Here is a 20,523-nt window from a genome sequence, read left to right on the forward strand (position 1 = left end):
CCCCAATTGCCGTTACTGGCTTAGGGGTGGGCACATGACTCAAGTAAGCCAATTAGAATCTTCTCTGAGCTTGATATATGGAAAGTAGGAGAGAGTTCCCTTGACTGAGGGATTATTAAGAGAGAGGGCTGAAGGTCTGAAACTTTCACTGGCTATCTGGACAGGTACTTAGTCAGTGCTTACGTTCAGAACAATTCCAGGCAGAGATAAATAGAGTCAAGAGCTGTGATGACATTGTTTAAGAAACTTAATCCAGTTGTGTCTAAAGCCAGAGACATGCATGGACTTCCCAATTATGCAAGTCAATAATTCCCTTTTTTGCTTAAGCTACTTTGATTTGGGCTTTTGTTAGTTGCAAACAAATGATTACTGTACAGACAAAAACATTACCTAACTGAATCTGGAAGGTGAAACCAATTCAAATGTAATTCCTTGAAGATGCCATGAATAAGGTCAGATATTATACCCATTAAACTTAGTTAAGCTTACAATAGCTTTATATTTAAGGTTGAGTTAATAAGTTGTGTAAGTTTTTGGTAGAGTTAAGATTTGAATGTCTTACTCCAAACACCATGATATTTCTATTATAAAAACCATTTGCCATTGAGTAGATTCTGACTCATGGTGACCCCATTTGTGTCAGGGTAGAACTGTGCTCCATGGGATTTTCAGTGGCTAATTTTTCAGAAGTAGATCTCCAGGCCTTTCTTCCAAGGACCATGTAGTAAAGAAGCATTAAAAATTAAATGAAAAAAATCATGAAATACAATATTTGGATTTCTCCCCTTATCTCTTTTAAATTAGTTCCTCCCCCCCAACCAGGACTCCAGAAATGAGGGAGAGAGTAAAGATGATTCTTGATGCATCAGAAAGATAGCTGAATCTCAAGAAGTTTCTTTAGATGTAGTATAGGAGATGTTAGGCAATCAATCATGGATGGGCTTTCAAAGCTGCTTTGAATCTCTTAAAATGGAATGTTTCTAGATAATTGTCCATAGGCTAAAGCTGGAAAGTGTCCATATTTTTCTTCTGCTTAGAGAGACCAGATTTCATATGTCTGTAGGAAATGTGGAGCCAAGAACACCGTGAATTTCCATACCTCTAAGTAGGCTGTGTGAGCCTGACAAGGGAGGGCAAAAAGGAATATAAAACCACCATCAAAGATTCATGTTGGGGAAACTCCTCTTGAGAGCTACATGGAGACAGGAGTACAAGAGAGGTTTCTTCCTAGGTGGAAAGAGGTGATAATTAAAGATAATTTGTTGAAGAAAATTAATAGTGATGGACTTGAATCCTTTATAGCAAATGTAAATTTCAAAGCAATTTTGTGTGGAGAAGTAAAAAGCTATAATATATGGCTGAGTGGTATATGGTGACAGTAATGGTTCTCTTGTGCAATGAGTTATTAAAGACTTTCATCCCGTGGTTTTCAATAATGAAAGGCAGGCAGTTTGGGGGCATTTTCCGAGATATGTCCCTTGTGTTGATTTAGCTTGTGAGATCAGTAGGTTATCTCAACAGCTGTATAGAAAACGTTAAATTTGGTAAGGAGGAAAAAGACTAAAACATGAGAAACAGTTTTAGAAAAATGTATTATTTCTTCTCTGATACTAAATAACTATGACCTTGGGCAAGTCATTTGATTTCTCTGGGCCTTCATCTCCTCGTCTTGTCCAAGGATCTTACCCATGCCTTTTTCCAACTCCAATAATCTATGACTCCTTCTTATGATACAAATTGTTGTTGTTAGGTGCCACTGAGTCAGCTCTGACTCACAGAGACCTACGAATAACAGAACAAAAGGCTGCTGGGTCCTGTGTCATCTTCATGACTGTCACCATGTTTGAGCCCATCGCTTTGGCTATTGTGTCAATCCATCTCATTGAGGGTTTCCCTTGTTTATCACCGACCCTCTGCTTTAAGAACCATAATGTCCTTTTTTAGTGACTGGTCTTTCCTGATGGCATGTCCAACGTAAGCAAGTCAAAGTCGTCTTGCCAACCTCACTTCTATTGAGCATTCTGGTTGTATACCTTCTGAAATGTATTTGTTGAAAACTGTATGATACAAATGCCTCTTGGAAATGAGCTTTCCTTTCCCTTTTTATGGAGTTTGTCTTTAAGAAACTTCAAGTACATTTTGCTTGCAGTCATTTTCCCTCCCTGTTCACATGTTTTTCACAAATGGACCACAGGAAATGAGACGGTACTATGAGAGAGGGAAGAGGTCATTTTTAATAGTTTACTTATTTATTAAACTTCAGAGGGCTTAAATATGGTGATGTTATACTTAATACCCCCATGTGTTTCTCAGTTTGTCATACTGTGGAGGCTTGTGTGTTGCTGTGATGCTAGAAGCTATGCCACCAGTATTCAAATACAAGCAAGGTCACCCATGGTGGACAGGTTTCAGCTGAGCTTCCAGACTAAGACAGACTAGGAAGAAGGACCCGGCTGTTTGCTTCTGAAAAGAGTTAGCCAGTGAAAACCTTATGAATAGCAGCAGAACATTGATATAGTCAGATGGATCATGGCTGAAAGCAGAGAATACCAGAAAATGTTTACCTGTGTTTTATTGACTATGCAAAGGCATTAGGCTGTGTGGATCATAACAAATTATGGGTAACACTGTGAAGAATGGAACTCCAGAAAGCTTAATTACACTCACAAGGAACGTGTACGTAGATCAAGAGGCAGTCTTTCGAACAGAACTAGGAGATACTGCATGGTTTAAAGTCAAGAAAAGTGTGTATTAGGGTTATATTCTTTCACCATACCTATTCAATCTGTATGCCGAGGAAATAAGCCGAGAAGCTTGACTCTATGAAGAAGAATGGGGGGGTGGGCATCAAGATTGGAGGAAGACTCATTAACGACCTGTGTTATGCAGACGACACAACCTTGCTTGCTGAAAGTAAAGAGGACTTGAAGCACTTACTGATAAAAATCAAAGACCACAGCCTTCAGTATGGATTACACCTCAACATAAAGAAAACAAAAATACTCACAACTGGACCAATAAGCAACATCATGATAAACGGAGAAAAGATTGAAGTTGTCAAGGATTTCATTTTACTTGGATCCATAATCAACACTCATGGAAGCAGCAATCAAGAAATCAGAAGACCCATCACATGGGACAAATCTGCTGCAAAAGTCCTCTTCAAAGTGCTGAAAAGCAAAGATGTCACCTTGAAGACTAAGGGGCGCCTGACCCAAGCCATAGTATTTTCAGTCACCTCATATGCATGGGAAAGCTGGACAATGAATAAGGAAGACGGAAGAAGAATTGATGCCTTTAAATTGTGGTGTTGGCAAGGAATAGTGAATATACCATGGACTGCCAAAAGAATGAATAAATCTGTCTTGGAAGAAGTACAACCAGAATGCTCCTTAGAAGCAAGGATGGCAAAACTACTTTGGACATGTTATCAGGAGGGATCAGTCCCTAGAGAAGGACATTACGCTTGGTAGAGTAGAGGGTCAGTGAAAAACAGGAAGACCCTCAGCAAGATGGATTGACACCATGGCTGCAACAATGGGCTCAAGCATAACAACAATTGTGAGGAAGGCACAGGCCCGGGCAGTGTTTTGTTCTGTTGTACATAGCATCACTATGAGTTGGAACTGACTCGATGGAACCTAACAACAACAATATTTAATATATCACTTTTTTATAGATCTTAATAAAGGATGTATGTTATACATAGCTAAGTTCTCTTCGGTTGGTAGAAAATTAGGTATATGGTGAGGGGTGGGATTACTAACTCACTGGCAAGGTTTAGGTCACCAGTGACAACGGCACTGACATTTCTTTTGTTGGGCCATAAAACAGTTTAATTTTACTTTAACATTATTGAATAGCTACTAAGGTTGGTATGTTGTAAGATGTTTAATAAGTAATATAAATGATATGAATGAATCATAAGGAAATGAGTAAATTCCCCTTTCCTCTGTTTGTTGCCAAAGAGAAGTCCCCACAACTAACAACTGCTTAGTTTATTTTTCCACATCAGTACTACCAGGAAGAAACTCCTGTTCCCGAATCAGTGGCTCTCAGCCATCACACTGTTTTCATTACTAAATCATTGTAATGTATCTTTATATTTAATAAGAGAAATCCATCTTTTTAAGATTTTTTCAAAATAATATTGGTTATTCTTGCTCATTTACTATTGCTTGTAAGTGTGGGATCAGCCTGTCAATTTCTATAAGAACATTGTAATTTTGATTTAGATTTCATTGAATTTATACATCATTTTGGGTAGAATTAACAAGCATACGACACCCTCATCTCATCATTCTTATTTTGTCCTGACAAGTTGGTCAAGGGTTTGCCTACTTTATCGGTCTTTTCAAAGACTCAACTTTGATTTCATTGATTTTTTTTCCTATTTGGTCCTGCTTCTTGTCTTTAGTAATTCCTTCCTTTTACATTGTTTGGGTTAATTTTTTATTCTATTTTATAGTTTGTTGAATTGAAGACATACTCTTTTTTTTTTTTTTTTTGGTAGCTTATATTTTTTCAGTCAATTCATTTAAGATTATAAATTTAAATATAATTTTTATCTGCATCTCGTAGACCATGACATATAGTATCTCCTTTTTTAAACAGTTACTTTCTGATTTTTCTTTGGTCCAAAAGTTATTTAAACCAAACCAAAAACCAATCCCATTGCCATCAAGTCAATTTCAACTCATGTAAGTTATTTAGATATTAATATTTCATCCATTGTTAACATTGAAAAGCTTTCTTTTTATTATTATTGTCATATATGTTTTTTATAATTCATTAATTCATTTTGAAACTTCCGTTGTCACCTTTATTTTTCATAAACAGTATAAGGAAGGATTTTTATAAAATTTACTGTGAAAGTCTTGGTCTTTTAATAAGCATAAGCCCCAGCACTGATTATGACTACTGATATGTTTGAATTTATTCCTGCCATCTTGGTTTTATTTTCTTTCCATTTGGTACATTTTATTTACTTTTTCTTCTCTTTCTTCTTTTTATTTTACCCTTCATTGTTAATTTTTTCTTTACTGAGAGTTATATCTTAAAATTCTATTTTTCTAGTGATTAAGATAGACTTTTCATACACATACACCTAATTCTTGCTTAAACCACCCTGATAATCTTGCAAGAAGTTAAAAGTCATTAAATGGAAAAAAAAAAAAAGGCTTTTTTTTTGTTTGTTTTATGAGGGTTTTGTGTGTGTGTGTTTTGTAGGCATCGTTATTCTTTTAATAAATTTAAAATTTGGGGATTAGTTTTAGATTTTCAGAAAATTTGGAAAGATGCACCCAGTTTCTCTTATTATTAGCATTTTATATTAGTATATTTGCCAAAGCTAATAAACCAAGAGTAATTCATTATCACTAATTAAAGCCCAAACTTTATTCAGATTTCTTTAGTTTGTGCCTCATGTCCTTTTTCTGTTCCAGGATCCCTTTTGGGATAGCACGTTACATTGAGTCATCACGTCTCCTTAAAGTCCTCTAGACTGTGACAACTTCTCAGACATTCTTTGTTCTTGATGACCTTGAAAGGTTAGAGGAATGTGGGTCAGGTGTTTTACAGAACGTTTCTTAATTTGGGCTTGTCTGACGTTTTACTCAAGATTAGACTGGGGTTATGGATTCTTGGGAGGAAAATCACAGGGGTAAAGTGCGATTCTTATTACATCATATCAAGGATATGTCCCCCTCCTTTTCATACAGTACTCTTTGGAAGGAATCAACCTTGTTATATTAAAAAAAACAAACCTAACCCATTGCCGTTGAATCAATTCCGACCCATAGCAATCCTATCGGACAGAGTAGAACTGCTCCATAAGGTTTCCAAGGAGCGCCTGGTGGATTCAAACTGCCCACCTTTTGATTAGCAGCCGTAGCTCTTAACCACTACACCACCAGGTTTTCCAACCTTGCTATAGTCTCTTCTCAGTCCCAAGAGGTTTGTGTTTTTGCTTGTTTTTATAAATTATTTGGGGCTTTCTACAGAGACAATCATGTCATTTATGAATAAAAACACTATTACGTCTTCCTTTCCAATCTGTATTTCTTTATTATTATTTTTCCATCTTATTACGCCAGCTAGTACTTCCAGTAAAATGCTGAATAGAAGTGGTAAGAAAGGATGTCCTTGCCTTGTTCCCAGTCTTAGTGGGAAAGCACTCTGTCTCTCACCATAAGTATGATGTTAGCTATAGATTTAAAAAAAAAAAAATTCCCTTTATTAGGTTAAGGGAGTTCTCTCTATTCCTAGTTTTTCGAGAGTTTTTATCCTAAATGGGTGTTGAATTTTGTCAAATGTTTTCTACATTTATTGAAACAGAATTCTCAATCCATTTCCTTGAAGCTCTGCCCCCTGTTGGTTTTGTCTGTTGTTTTTTTTTTTTTTAATTAGTTAAGAAGGGACAGCAGAAGAGAGGAAATCTCTTCCCCCATGTGGGAGAAGGTTTTAATATTACCATGTGGAGAAGTCTTTCCCTGGAGACGAGGCCTTTGTTAGAGAGAAGAACCTAGGAGGGTTACACAATGACATTTTTTCCCCTCTCCTTGTCAGGGCCACAGGGGATTTTTCTTGGCTCCTCATTTGGAGAAGCAGGTGGGATTCCTGGAAGGAAAATGCAAGATGGTGTGGGGGCCCTCCTTTGACTGTGGGTGGAGGCAGGAATTTCTCACTCTCAAGAGAGTCAGCATTCAGCCTCCAGTGATTTGTCAAAATTACTAATGAAGTTAGTAGCCCTACAGCATATGGCTTCCAATGGCTTCTACTCCAGGCAAGCAGATCTCAGATTCTATATCTCTCTGTGTGTGTCTGTGTCTCCAGGTTTTGGGCTGGAGGTTTGCCCTGTGACCTCAGTTTTCTGATGGGTCCCAGAAACGTTGCTGATGTTCAGCTTGTCCAGCTTTTCTTGTTCTAATGACAGGAGCGATGACTTAAAAAAAAAAACAAAGTCACCATGAAATCAATTCCGATGTGTGCAGAGTAGAACTGTGCTCCAGACGGTTTTCATGGCTGTGAGCTTTTGGAAGAAAACCACCAAGACTTTCTTTCCAGGTTCCTTTTGTGTGGGTTCGAACTGCCAACCTTTCAGTTAGTAGTCAAGCGCTCAACCAATTGTGCCACCCAAGGACTACTATGACTCCCAAGCTCCTTCTATATCAGAGCTGAGGTGGGAAAACCCATCTATCAATTTGAATGGAAAAAAATTAAATGTGCTCTATTTCGATCGTAGAGGCCCATACAATTTGCATGAATAGAAAGATATATAAGTTGAACAACTTTATATAAGATAGAAACAAAACTTTAAAAACCAATAGGTACATAATACAATCAGATTTATTATACTCACGAAAGTATGAAGAGATTTCAGAATGGGCGCTGGTTAGTGGAGGAGGTATCTGAGCACGTCACTTTATGAGAGGTACATTCAACATTTTGAAGTTCACAGTTTATCTTGCACCCAAACTCTTAAAAATAAAATCATAGCAGAAAAAAATATTAAAAAAATAAAGGCAACATATGAAAGTATATTGAAATATATGGAAGAAGCAAACACACTCGGTAGGCTAAAGAGTTGTAGAAGAAGTTACCTTTTTATCTCTCTCACTTGGTACACGCTCGCAAATAAAAATGTTTTCGAGTCATCGAAATATGAACTGCAGTTTAGTTTTGTTTCATATGATATTCTCTGACTAGAAGGTGTTTTAGTAAATCTGTGAATTGTGCTTTTGCTTAAAACTGGAATATTGAAATACCACATTTTAGAATGTATTTGCTTAGTGTATTTTTAGGTGACAAAGCTATTATACCAAAAAAAAAAAAAAAAGTTGTGTCTAAAAAAATGTGTGCTTTTTCAAGAGCCGTTATGGCAAAACATTATCAACTGAGAAGTTCCACTGTGAGGTAATTTGGTAATTAGTTACAGTTTTTTGTTTTTTTCTTAGTCTTAAAGTCTGCAGTCAGTTAATTAGTAACTGTATTTCCTTCAAAGCAATGCAAAAATCTTACTGCCTTTTTATTTCCTCAGCTTTGCCCCTAGCCTCCACCAATACTGATGTGGGAACTGCCTGAAATTTTAGTTCATACCATTGTGGAAATTCTTTTCTTTTCATAATAAATTCTTTAGACCTAGCAACGATTCTCATTGCTATTTTTTTACACATCCTCCTACTTCCTTCTGGATCCATTTTCTTTCTTTATTTAGTACATCCTCTAATAAGTAGTTATTTTCAGACATAGTCTATAAGTTACATACTTTCTCAGTCCAAACTCACCTGTAGCTGCCAATTTGTATAAGTACAGAATTCTAGAATCCAAGTGTTTTCCTTCAGCACTTTCACGGTATTACTTCACTGTCTTCTTTTATCCAATATTCTTGATGACATATCTGGTGTTAACTTGTGACATTCAAGGTGTCACAACATTGTCACAGATTCTGAAACCAAGATTGTAAACAAGTAGTTTATTTGTGAGTTGATTCCAGGAAACACTGGCAAGAAAGTGAAACAGGAAAGGGAGCCTATTGCCACTGAGTTAATCCTGACTTATGGCGACCCCATTTATGGTGACCCCATGTGCTACAGAGTAGAATTGCTCTGTAGGGTCTTCTTGGCTGTAATCTTTATGGAAGGAGATGGCCAGCCCTTTCTTCTGCAGTGCTGCTGGGTGCGTTTGAACCACCCACCTTTGGTTTAGTAGCCTCTTGAAAACCTCTTGTGCCACCTAGTTAAAGACCTTTAAAGTTTCAGATTTGATATGAAAAGGGTAAACAAATGCCAGTATTCTCATTTCTCCGTTTTTATGGGAAAATTTGTGGTAGAGCTGGTGAAGTCCCTCCCCACCCACAGATGTGCAGGTGGATGCTATCTGTTGGCTCCTAGGATGATTCCAGAACCCTCGGCTCTCACCCTCAGACATGAGCCTACTAAATGAAGGACTTCGTGAATATTTCTCTAAAAACTGTCCAACTATAAAGAATTTGAAACACAACAGGAATTGTAAACTCAAAATATTGCTACATATCATAACACCAAGGTGACAAACCAGAGTGGAGGATAATCATTTAGGCAACTCTTGTTAGTTGGCCACGCATATGCCAATGGCTTCATTACCAACACGGTCACACAGAGGTATTTAAAAGTTTACTTCTGTTTGGAACATCTTTATCCCACAACTTTTATGGGTTTTTCATCTTTCATAACTGTCATCTTAAGCATTTGCAGCCCTTCTCAAGAGAGAGGAAGAAAAATATGTTGTGTGTATAATATATGATGACTGAACCCTGTTGTTATCATCACTCATAGGAGAGATGGGGACTCATAAGCTATGAGTTATCACTCACAGAGATAAAAACATAGAAATGTCATCCCAACATTTAGGCAAGATATACATACTAAGAATGGTGGAGAACAATAAATTGTCCCAGTACCTCCTATATTCTTTCCCGCCATAAAATGGTTTGATGGAGGGAAGCCAGCGGAATAAAATTACCATTCCACCAAATTAAATCTTTATATTTGTTTGGTTACAAAATGTTCCCCGGTGTTTTGGGTGTTGCAGCAGCTACAGGAGCCAAAGGGAAGGCTTGTCTCCTTGCCCATGGAATGGCAGATTCAAGTACATGGTTTGATGGTTCAGGAGCTGGATCTGCCTGAGCTATTTAGGGAGCCGTGATACACTGCAACAACCTTAAAAATGAGCTTTATAAATTAATTAAATTTTTTTTTTGTGGATATATATATATATATAGCCATTTTAGCTATTTTTGAGTGCACAATTAAGCGACATTAACTAAAACAAACCCATTGCCGTTGAGTCCATTCTGACTCATAGAGACCCTATAGGACAGAGTAGAACTGCCCCTAGGGTTTCCAAGGCTGTAAACTTTACGGAAACAGACTGCCACATCTTTCTCCTGAGGAGCAGCTAGTGGGTTCAAACTGCCGACCTTTCAGTTAGCGGCCGAGTGCTTAACCACTGTACCACCAGGGACATTAAAAAAAAAAAAAAACCTATCCCCATAGAGTCAATTCTGACTCAAAGCAACCCTATAGGACAGAGTAGAGCTGCCCCACAGGGTTTCCAAGGAGCAGCTGGTAGATTCGAACTACTGACCTTTCGGTTAGCAGCCAAACACTTAACCACTGAGTCATCAGGGACATTAGTATGTAAAAATGAGCTTGGACTTTGGAACCTTGGGCTCATTCTTCTGCTTAACTTAGCACAAGTAATTCCCCAGCACCATTTGTATTATTGTTCATACCCCATGGCTGTTTGTGGGTTTGAATTCAGGACCTTTGTTTAAATGTTTTTTCTGTATTGTAACTTTGTATATTTGGGGCTCTGAAGATCATGCCAACTGACTCTGATCCTTGGTTGTGATAATAGCAGCCCCAGCAAAGTTCACCTCCCAGGTTGCAATTCCACATGAATATTTGAAGCTACAGCATGGAAAGTCCAAGAGACACACGCAGAGTAATTCAACATTTAGTGATTAATGTTTCTATATTCAGCAACATGTAGTTCTTCAAAGAATATTCTTAAAAATATTGAAAATATTTCAAATTTTCTTACATGTACCAGCCCTGTCATATGTCATCCTGGTGAAATGGCATGGGAACTTAAAATAAAAATTCATAGACCGTTCCAGAAAGGTAGACTCCTGTTTGTGGCAAAATCATCTTTCATCCTTAGTGAGGCTATTAAAACTGCACAGGAGCCTTAAGGACTGTTAAGATGATTAACACCACATTTAACAGCTGCTCCAGAAGCATCTTGACAAACATTTTAATTTTATACCTCTCAAGTAAACCCGTAAAACAGCATGATCTCAAAATTCTTAACAGATATATTAATAAAAATTTAAACATGCATGCTGTTTTGAGTTAATTACATAGTAATATTGCCTTGTGTACACCTTAATTAGATTAAATATTGATCAGTGCACTTTCTATTGATATTCCATTAACACATAATAACTAACTTCTTATATCCAGATGTAACTTTAAGTTTATTAAATTCTTGCTGGAAATGAAAAGCTATGGGAAGATACACAAAGCAAGCCCTTTGAAACATAATCAGGGCTGGGGAACTCAGTCTGTGAATTCAAGCAGAGAGTTAAAAATTAAACTCTGCAAATTTTAAGGGTTTAAGTAATTAGATCTAAGAATGGTGATCCACAATTTTTTTCCTATGGAATTTCAGCTGTAATATTAGTCAGGCTAAGTTCATCCATCACTCTGTATTAAGGAAAAGGTTATGAAATATTACAATTATTTCTGAAGATTATGTTCTTTGTTTATTTCAAAAGGAACCTAGGTTTTAAAGAGCACGGTTGATTTCTTAGCATGTGATTAAGGCTGTTTATTTTCGTGCTGATGAGCTGAGAGCTCTTTCAATGGGGAGATGCTGTAATTTTCTCATGATCTGGAAAATAATTCATGGTACTTTTTATGTTGTCATTAACTGTCAAGTCTCTTGAGTTAAATATGAGCCCTGTCATTTGGAAGTCAGAAAGCGGCTCCTAAATTTCTCAATTTCATTAGCAATTGATTCAAATCATTTCCCGAAAATAGTCTAAATTGACATATGAATTGTAGTGGTTCCTCAGCGTGGTGATTAATTAATCAAGCCATCAGGTTCGCATTAAACTATTTATCAATCTTACGATTTCCTGCTTTTCAGAAAAAAATTTCAAAGCACTCTAATGATATTTTATGCGTTTGGGGAAAAATTAAAATGAGACCAAAAAAAGTAATCTGTCCTTTCTAACTCAGAAACACCATGATGTCAACTTCTGTAAACCAAGATATGAACCTAGGCGGGACACCTTGGTCTGAAAAACAAGGGAACTGAACTAAGCAATCTCTCCTTTTCTTCTCAGCTTTAAAATTACCTTAGTCCATGAAACAAAACGTGTATGATGGTGATTGTTACCTTTATTTTTTTCATGTGAGCCATTTACATTAAAAAAAAGAAAAGGCTAGTAGTTATTGATAGGGATTCCAAGACTCCAGATTAAAGTCCTAATCAGTGTTCTCAGAGCTATGTTGACCACTGTTCTGCAATTTGTCTTTAAAATACTGTTTTCCATTAAAGGCATGGGTCTTGGTCTCTTCTTTTGTGCTGTTATAACAAGCGACCACAGTTGATTGCCTCAGCACAGAATGACAGCATCAGATGTTCCAGGATCGGACCACACCAAAAGCTGTTTGTTTGGCTGAGAAAACTGCTGGCAAAACACAAGTTGTTTGCCTAGTTAATTTCATGCAACCTCTGCTGAGTTCAGTTAATAGCCAGTTCTTTTCAAAATAAGTGACTAGCCAACTGAATTCAGCTCTTTTTCTTCCCAACTGGCTGTGTGCATTACCACAAAATGAATGTCTCATTTAACGCAAATCCCTCTGTTATTGTTTACAGTAAATGGAGATTTCTCTTGTAAAGCTAACTGCATTTTAAGTGCTGGTCTTCCTCTGGCGCTATAGAGTGTGCAAGCCACATAGAAACGGTCCCAGAGAGGACCTTGTAAATTCTGGCGTTCTCTTCCCCACAATGCCTAGAGAAATCTGCCAGGGTCTAAAATGACAGAGGCCATTTTCATGGCTTCATCATCTCAGCTGCTCCTTCTCAGGAAGGTCAAAGGGGTTAAGAGGAATGAAAAGTCCTTTCCTTCCATTTCTTCTCATCCTCAGAGTGAGTTGTGGCTGGTTCCCTAATGCAGAGCACAACAGCAGGAAGGGGCCTTGGGCTAATAGAACCTCAGAGATAGAATCCTGCCAGCAGTTTCCTCAGAGGTCTGGGGAAGCTGCTCTCTCTTCTTTGACAGCAGTAAGAACACTTCTTATCTGAGAAAAGGGACTGTAGGCCTTTGGGTTTGGGGTCTCACCTTGGACGGTTGCACCACTGAGATCCTCCCCACTTCTAGCCTGCCTCATTTAAAAAAAAAAAATTATATACACATTCGTAAATATTTTATAGATGAGGAGAACAAGGCTGGAGAAAAAAAGAAGTAACTTGCCAAGAACAAAGCTTTTGTTATCTTATCCATCAAGGCAAAGCCTGTAGGGAAAAAAAAAAAAAAAATAGAAAAACAGAAAGGCTATTTGCAATACAGGCTTGCAAAGAGCTTCACACTTAGATTTTTTTTTTTTTTTTTATTGTGCTTTAGGTGAAAGTTTATAGTGCAAATTAGTGTCTCATTCACCAGTTGTTTTGTGACATTGGTTGCAATCCCCACAATGTGTCAGCACTTTCTCCTTTTCCATCCAGGGTTATTGGTGTGCCATTATGTCCAGTTTTCCTGTCACTTTCTGCCTTGTCTTTGCCTTGGGCAAGTGTTGCCCATTTGGTCTTGTATACTTGATTGAACTAAGAAGCACGTTCCTCACATGTGTTACTATTTGTTTTATTGGCCTGTCTAATCTTTGGCTGAAAGGTGGACATTGGAAGTGGCTTCATTTCTGAGTTAGCAGGTTGTCTGGGGGTCACATTTAGATTCCAACGTTACCTCCAAATGAAGTTATTCATAGTAGGTGCCGCTGAGTTGACATCAACCCATCATGACCCCATGTGTTTCAGAGTAAAACTGTGCTCCACAGGGTGTTCAATGGCTGGTTTTTCAGAAGTAGATCATCAGGCTTTTCTTCCTGAGCTCCTCTGGGTAGACTTAAACCACTAATATTGTAGTTAGCAGCTGAGCACATTAACTATTTTCACCATCAAGGGACTCTGAGGTTATTACTAATACAATCGCTGAAATGCCTGACAGCACTGGGGGGCAGAAAGAGACCTGGACCCTGTGCTCCACGGTGGAAAACTTCTGACCATAAAACCCTATTTTATCAATTCTGTCATTATCTTATGTGTAGCATAATAATACTGCATTTTAATTTTTTAACCTAAAGAGTGAATTTGCTCAGAATAACCATGTAAAATATAATGCTGATTTTATAACTTTGTTTCAGTATTTCTTCATTTTTTTCATGTAGTAGGAGCCTCAAAACAATGGAGGAAGCTCAGGCCATGCCCGATCTCTTTGAGGCCTTGCATGTGGTACTGTGTGTCCTTCATTTTAGTCTCCACCATGCCTCAGTCCTACCCGGTGGGAAGACAAAGACTTGCAGTAAAAAGACTTTAACATACTGGGGAGGCACATTGCAACTGCCACATGAATGACCTAAGCCCTATAATAGCTTTGGTACATTGCCAAAAGACACCTCCAGTGATATTACTAGAGGAAAATCCCTCATCTCTAGACCATATCCTACTGCTGCCATTTTGTTATAATGCACTCGTAATGCATAGCTACCCCAAATCCTTTCTGGAATATGCCATGCTTTCAAAGTCCTAGGCTAGCACCATGAGGATGGAAAGGAATTGCATTTGCAAATGTCAGCCTACCTCATCCATCTCCCCTCATTCAAACAATACCCATTCGAGGTTCAGCAATCGGAGTTATATATTTTTCCTTAATGTTGTTGTAAGGTAATGGTTCTCTTATCTGAAATTCATCAGCCTGCTATAAATTTAAACTCCATTACTGCCAATAGAGAAAAGCTAAGCACCAAACCACTTTCAATAAATTTGCACTTATGCAATTGAACTGATACGGCCTCAGAAGAAAAAGGTGAAACTCATCTTGAGATATTTAAGTTAGTCTGAGTCACTGCTTCGTCTGGTGTTAAATTGAATCCATCGAGAAATGTAGGGCAGCACTCATCAGCCCTGAGTTATAAGAAGAGATTTCAGGCTGAAAGAAATTCTGTCTCTAGCATTCATTATTAGATGGTATAATTCTAAGAAACCACTGGTTCCCTCTTTTATTTGGCACAACTAAATGCTACAAATGGAAACCTTGATGGATGAATATTTTTATGAACAACATTAATCAGGCTCGGGCCAGCCCAAACCCATGGGGATTCGTCATGTCCAGTCGTGAAGCTATACGTGAGGATGTGTGTACACGCAGTCCCTGGATTACAAGCAAGTGCCATTCCTGAATCTGTCTTCAAGTTGAATTTGTACATAAGTCAGAATAGTTAGGTACGGTTCGTCTCTAATATCAGCCAAACGTTTGTCTTAGTGTATAGTGCACCATTCTATGCATAGAAAGTATTAAAGAAACACTTCTAGAGACACTAAAACATCTTTAACATAATAAAAAAAAAATAATACAACAGTAATAATAATAATAGTGTTTTGATGTGCATGGCAAAGTAACACCCGCTTGTTATTAGGAACCATTGTATGTACCTCAAATTTTTAATATAATCGGCTTCGTGGGGGTTGGTTCGTAAAGTCAGACATTTGTAACCCAGGGACTACCTGTACACTGAAAGTGGAGATGGTAATTACTAACATTTGCATGGGGCTTCATGATTTACAGAAACCCCCACTTTTAGTAGGGACACCCACCTGGAGGTCCAACAATTGTTATTTACCACTTGCTATTTAAAAAAAAAAAATTTTTTTTTTAAAAATTTATTTCCAAGAAGGAAACAGAGGCTCAGAGATGTGAAATGACCACTGTTACTAGAAGTGGATCCCCTAGGTGCTGCAAATGGTTAACACGGTTAGCTGCTAACTGAAAGCCTGGAAGTTCAAATCCAACTAGAAATACCTCAGAAGAAAGGCTTGGTGATCTACTGAAAAATCAGCCATTGAAAACTTCATGGAGCACAGTTCTACTCTGACACACATGGGGTTTCTGTGACTTGGAATCGACAGTAACTGGTTTTTGTTTTTTGCTGAAAGTGTGATATCAGGCTTCATCTTGCTATCAGATCTTCCTGGCTTAGTGATTTTTTGCCAAAAATTGCCCCCAATTCAGTAGCCTCCAGAGGCCTGCCAGGATCTCTTAATTAAGAAGGGCATCTTGATCAGGAGCCAAAAGAATAAAATGAGGTGCCCATGGAATCACTGCTGTTGCCTTCTTGGAAAGGCTGTCCATCCGCAGCATTCCATCTTAGGGAGTTCTGATGGGCAATAAGAGTTGATGGTTTTGCAAGCAGGGGACAGCATGACCATACAAAAACCCCTAGGCCATTAAGGAGCAGGTTTGGGGATTTAGAAATTTAAGATGAGTTTCTTTATGGTTGGAAAAATTCTCACATCTCTCTGTGGACTTGAACATGAGAAGTTCACTGCTCAGAACGTAACAAGCATGCTACAATACAGGTTGTGAGGTTTAGCTGTCAAACACACACACATACACACAACCACACAACCCTCTCAAGCTCTCTCCCACCCCCAGCCTCTGCCCATCCCAAGGCCAGAGCTGGCTATCACGTCCCAGTTCCAAGAACTGAACATCATTTTCATTTAATTGGACCACATACATTATTCATAAGCCTTGAGTGGGTGATGATTTTGGCATTCATTAGGGGGGAAAATGGGGCATTAGTTTTCTTGGTACAAAACATTCTGTATTAAACTTCGTTCACAATACACTTTTCAATGTGAGGAATTAGAAATGCTTTTAAGCAAAGTTAGGAACTATGAAATAGCTGAGAAACAAACAGCAGCAGCTTCTAAAGGGGGCGAAGAAAGGAGTAAGAGCCCAAGTTTTCAGATGTGCCCATACTGAGAATACAGTAGAGGACCCAATCAGCCTGGAATTTAAACAGGTTAATAATAATAACAATGATAATACCGATAAATGTATGCATATAATATACTTACACATATATACTTATGTATGATACATATATATATACACATATGTTCTTTCTCTCTCTCTCTATATATACATATACGTAAAATCTCCTAAAAAATTATTTCAAACACTGTATGAGTTGTGGAGTTTTTCTTCTTATCGCTATTTTTCCAAAATAAAAGACCTTGCCTCTGAACTTAGAAAGTGAGGTTGTTTAGATTGTATCTAACCCTTCTTCATTCTACTTAGAATAAAGACTTCAAAGCCTACCAGTAGCTTCTAAAGACTTGCAGTTGAGTTCTGCCTGGTTTTCTCCCCACAAGTGTGTCTGTATTCTCAGAATTGAGATGATCAAAATTAATCCCTTCATATTGCAAATGAAGAAACTGAGGCCACCAGGAGGGATCTGGAATCTCCAGTGTGTCAAGGGATGAGTGGTAGAGAATACTGGGCTTTCTCAGTAACTTCTAAGTGTACCCTACCCCTGCCCCACACACAGCCGGAGCTCCCTGGTCATATCTCTTACTCAGATACTTTGAAGTCAAGCAAACTTGGGTACAAGCACTATAGGGTAGGGGATGAACCCTTTACCTCATTAAGCCTCAATTCTTCCATTATAAATGAAGATAAATCTCATATGTTTGTTACGAGATTTAAAGGATATAACTACAGGTAAAGCTTAAAATACTGCCTGGCATAGGCTAGATCTCCATAAAAACCTCCACTGAGGTTGACTCTGATGGTCTTGGTTTCTATTATAAAGTCTAAATCTACCGCCTACCGGGACATTCTTGCTATTGCTTGCTAGTTGTTGCATACCGGTGACATCTATTTTCCTCAGTGAGACTGAGTTCCTGAGATCAGAGCCACCTTTTAGTCCTACTTTGTATTCTCCAGTGCCTGGCCCTAATTTAAAAAAATAAACCCAAAAAAACCAAACCCATTGCCGTCAAGTCAATTCCAACTTATAGTGGTGTAGTGGTTAAGAACTACAACTGCTAACCAAAAGGTCAGCAGTTCGAATCTACCAGGCGCTCCTTGGAAATGGTATAGGCCAGTTCTACTCTGTCCTACAGGGTCACTATGAGTTGGAATTTTGAAAAATAGGTGCTCAATAATGACATAAATTGTTTTTTATACAGTGGAGCAGTTTATAATGTGCAGCCTTTTCACATGCCCCATCAATTGTGACATATCTGCCATCAGAAACCAGCGCTTTAATGTAGCAAAAAAGTCTCATTTGCAAAAATGTTGACAAGTAACTTCTCAGTTGACAAGCACCATCTCAGGTGATGCTCATAAAGATTCAGGCAGGCAGGTACCACCATCCAAATTTAATAGTGGAGGAGCCTCAGCTTTGAGGGAAATGGCGTAACATGCCTGAAGTCAAGCAATGAAGGGTTGGTTCTGGAAAACAGTCTTAGATTTCCCATCCTAGCATCTACCCCGTGCTGCACCCTTCTCTCCTTGTTAGAGGATGGTGCTTTCAAAGGAGTAGGATTAATAGATTGGTTCATTTCTGAAAGTATTTCATTGGAGAAGGCCCCAAATCTTGAGCAAAATAAATGCCCATTGCTGAGGGTCTGGAAGCATAGGCAACATTTGAAGTTTTCCATGAAAGTTCACTTGCATTTTACATTCAATTCCAGGTACATATGTGTGCATTCTAATATACATGTTCACCCTTAAATCTTAGAGTGAAATAGACATTCCAAGAAAATACACCACATTTATCCTATGGCTCAGGCTATCGATGGGCCACAGCTGTGCACCCAGATTGACTAGAAAGGCTGGGGCTCTCTTTCTCTATGGTAATCCCCAATCTCAGCTCATGCTGAGTGTGTGATGACCCCCACCTCCAGTCTATCAGCATCAGGGCACAGCTAATGGGCCTGGGTGTGGGCGTGCCTGCAGATGAGAGCTGGGCTGACCTGCGTGTCAATTTTTCTTAAGGAGCAACTGAGGATACTTGCCTTCCCACAAACGCCGGAAGAGCAGCTGAGCTCATTTCTCTTCTGTCCATGTGTATTAATTCCTGTTTCTGTAATGAGATACAAAAGAGAAAAAAGGGGATGAGGACTGATGTGAAGTCAGATTGGGCCTGATGAGTTATGGAGCATGCCTTCTCATCAGCGATGTAAAACAGCCTGGGCTCTATTTACTGCCGCTGTCAGCAGGATCGATAAATAACATTCGCAGTGACATGAAGAGGGGAAGCGTGAGCTCAATGCAATGAAGGGGAGCCAGAAGTAGAAGCAGACAATGCCCTTTTTCCCTCCCTGCCCTGGCAGAAGTAACCTGCTTGGCCAGGTGTTTGGGGGTGGGTGGGGGTCATAAACTTGGTTTGGCTTTTAAGGAGAAAGGATATATCCCTGGGAGAGACAGGGGGTCCCCTGCTGAGTGGGGGGCAAGGAAGGGCATGGTCCATTGTCACTAAGACTCCCTTCTATCAAGCAACACCTCACCTGAGCCTATAAGCCACCATCACCCAGCCCTGGTGGGCAACGCCGCCAACTTCTTTGTCACTCCAAAGGATAGTATTTGGCTTATTGTCTATACATTGGAAGGAGGCCAAGGCTAAGGTAAAATCCAGAGGAGGCCTATCTGTCCACCAGGTGATTGAGAGGATGCTAACCATTAAGAACGATCTCCATGGCTATTGGGGTGCAGCAGGAGCTATTGGGGTGATCTAATGCCCAGCAAAAGCCCAGTTCTCTCCAATAAGAGTTTGAGGTCAATAATGAACACAACACAGAATTTCTAGTTTGAAGAAATCTTTGATGTCATGTTGCCCAGCCTCCCACCAAACATTAGAATCGCCTCTTCGGCACTTGTGATGGGAGTGTGGGGGGCAGGGCCAGCCCCAGGGCTGGAGCTCTTTCCATTACTGGTTCCTTCCATGCTGCATGGGTCGTGAGAAAGCATTTGACACAAGGCAGCCCAGCCAACTGCAGTCTGCATTATAGTAGGCCCTCCATATCCATGGGTTCCGCATCCATGGGGTGCAGAAACTGTGGCTTCAACCAAGCACTGAATGAAACCATTTGAGAATAAAAAAAAAAGAAGAAGAAGAAAGAAAGTTCCAAAAAGCAAAACTCAAATTGCCCACACGACGGCTACGCTGAATCCACGTGAATGAAGTGATGTGTCGGCATCCCCTGCTGTAGCCTCCCCCATTTCACAGATCCTCAGTCTCTCTCCAGCACTCATTGTCTGAGCTTGCAAAGATTGAGAAAGCATTAAGGTTACCTATAAGCATTAGCAACTACTTACATAGCATTTACATTGTATTAGGTATTAAAAGTAATCTAGAGATGATTTAAAGAATTGTGTGTAGGTTATATGCAAATACTATTCCATTTTATATAAAGGACTTGGCCGCTGCAGATTTTCATATCCGCGAGGGCTCTGGAATGAATCCCCCAAGGACACTGAGGGAGGAGTGAATTTATTTTGTGAGATACTTGATTTGCTAGCTGAGTTGGGACATCAGGAACACTGAAGAGGGTACTGGGGGGCTTCTCCTGCCTTTGCTTTGTGGGCAGCTTTGTAACAAGATGACAACTCCCTCCTGCCCCACCCTAGCCCAAAGTACAGCAATGAAACTCAGTTTTGGGTTTGGTGAGCAAAATAACTGTGAGGGCTTCACTTGAATTAATTTTCCTTTTCTGCTGACACTTTCCTAGCATGTTCTTTTGGGCTAAAAACTGTGGGTGGATAAGAGTGATTTATAAATCTTGGATATTTCAGACTATTTTGTGGCATTTGAAAGTTTTGGCAGAAACCAGTTGTAATGGTTCCAGAAACATCTGGAGGAGAGAGAAGAAGAGAAAGAATAAAATCATCAGGGTAGGGATGGA

At 39.0% G+C, this 20,523-nt stretch overlaps 1 long non-coding RNA gene across 1 annotated transcript in view; it reads right to left on the reverse strand.

The window, feature by feature from the left end:
* Positions 1-8,434, reverse strand: part of LOC126059527 (uncharacterized) — a 103,818-nt gene extending 95,384 nt beyond the window's left edge. The window contains exons 1-2 of the long non-coding RNA XR_007513442.1: positions 8,286-8,434; positions 7,361-7,478 (exon numbers count right to left, since the gene is read on the reverse strand). This is a non-coding gene — a long non-coding RNA (uncharacterized LOC126059527). The remainder of the gene's footprint in view (positions 1-7,360; positions 7,479-8,285) is intronic.
* Positions 8,435-20,523: the final 12,089 nt, after the last annotated feature.

The sequence above is a fragment of the Elephas maximus genome, chromosome 16 (assembly GCF_024166365.1).
Source record: "Elephas maximus indicus isolate mEleMax1 chromosome 16, mEleMax1 primary haplotype, whole genome shotgun sequence".
Classification (NCBI taxonomy): domain Eukaryota; kingdom Metazoa; phylum Chordata; class Mammalia; order Proboscidea; family Elephantidae; genus Elephas; species Elephas maximus.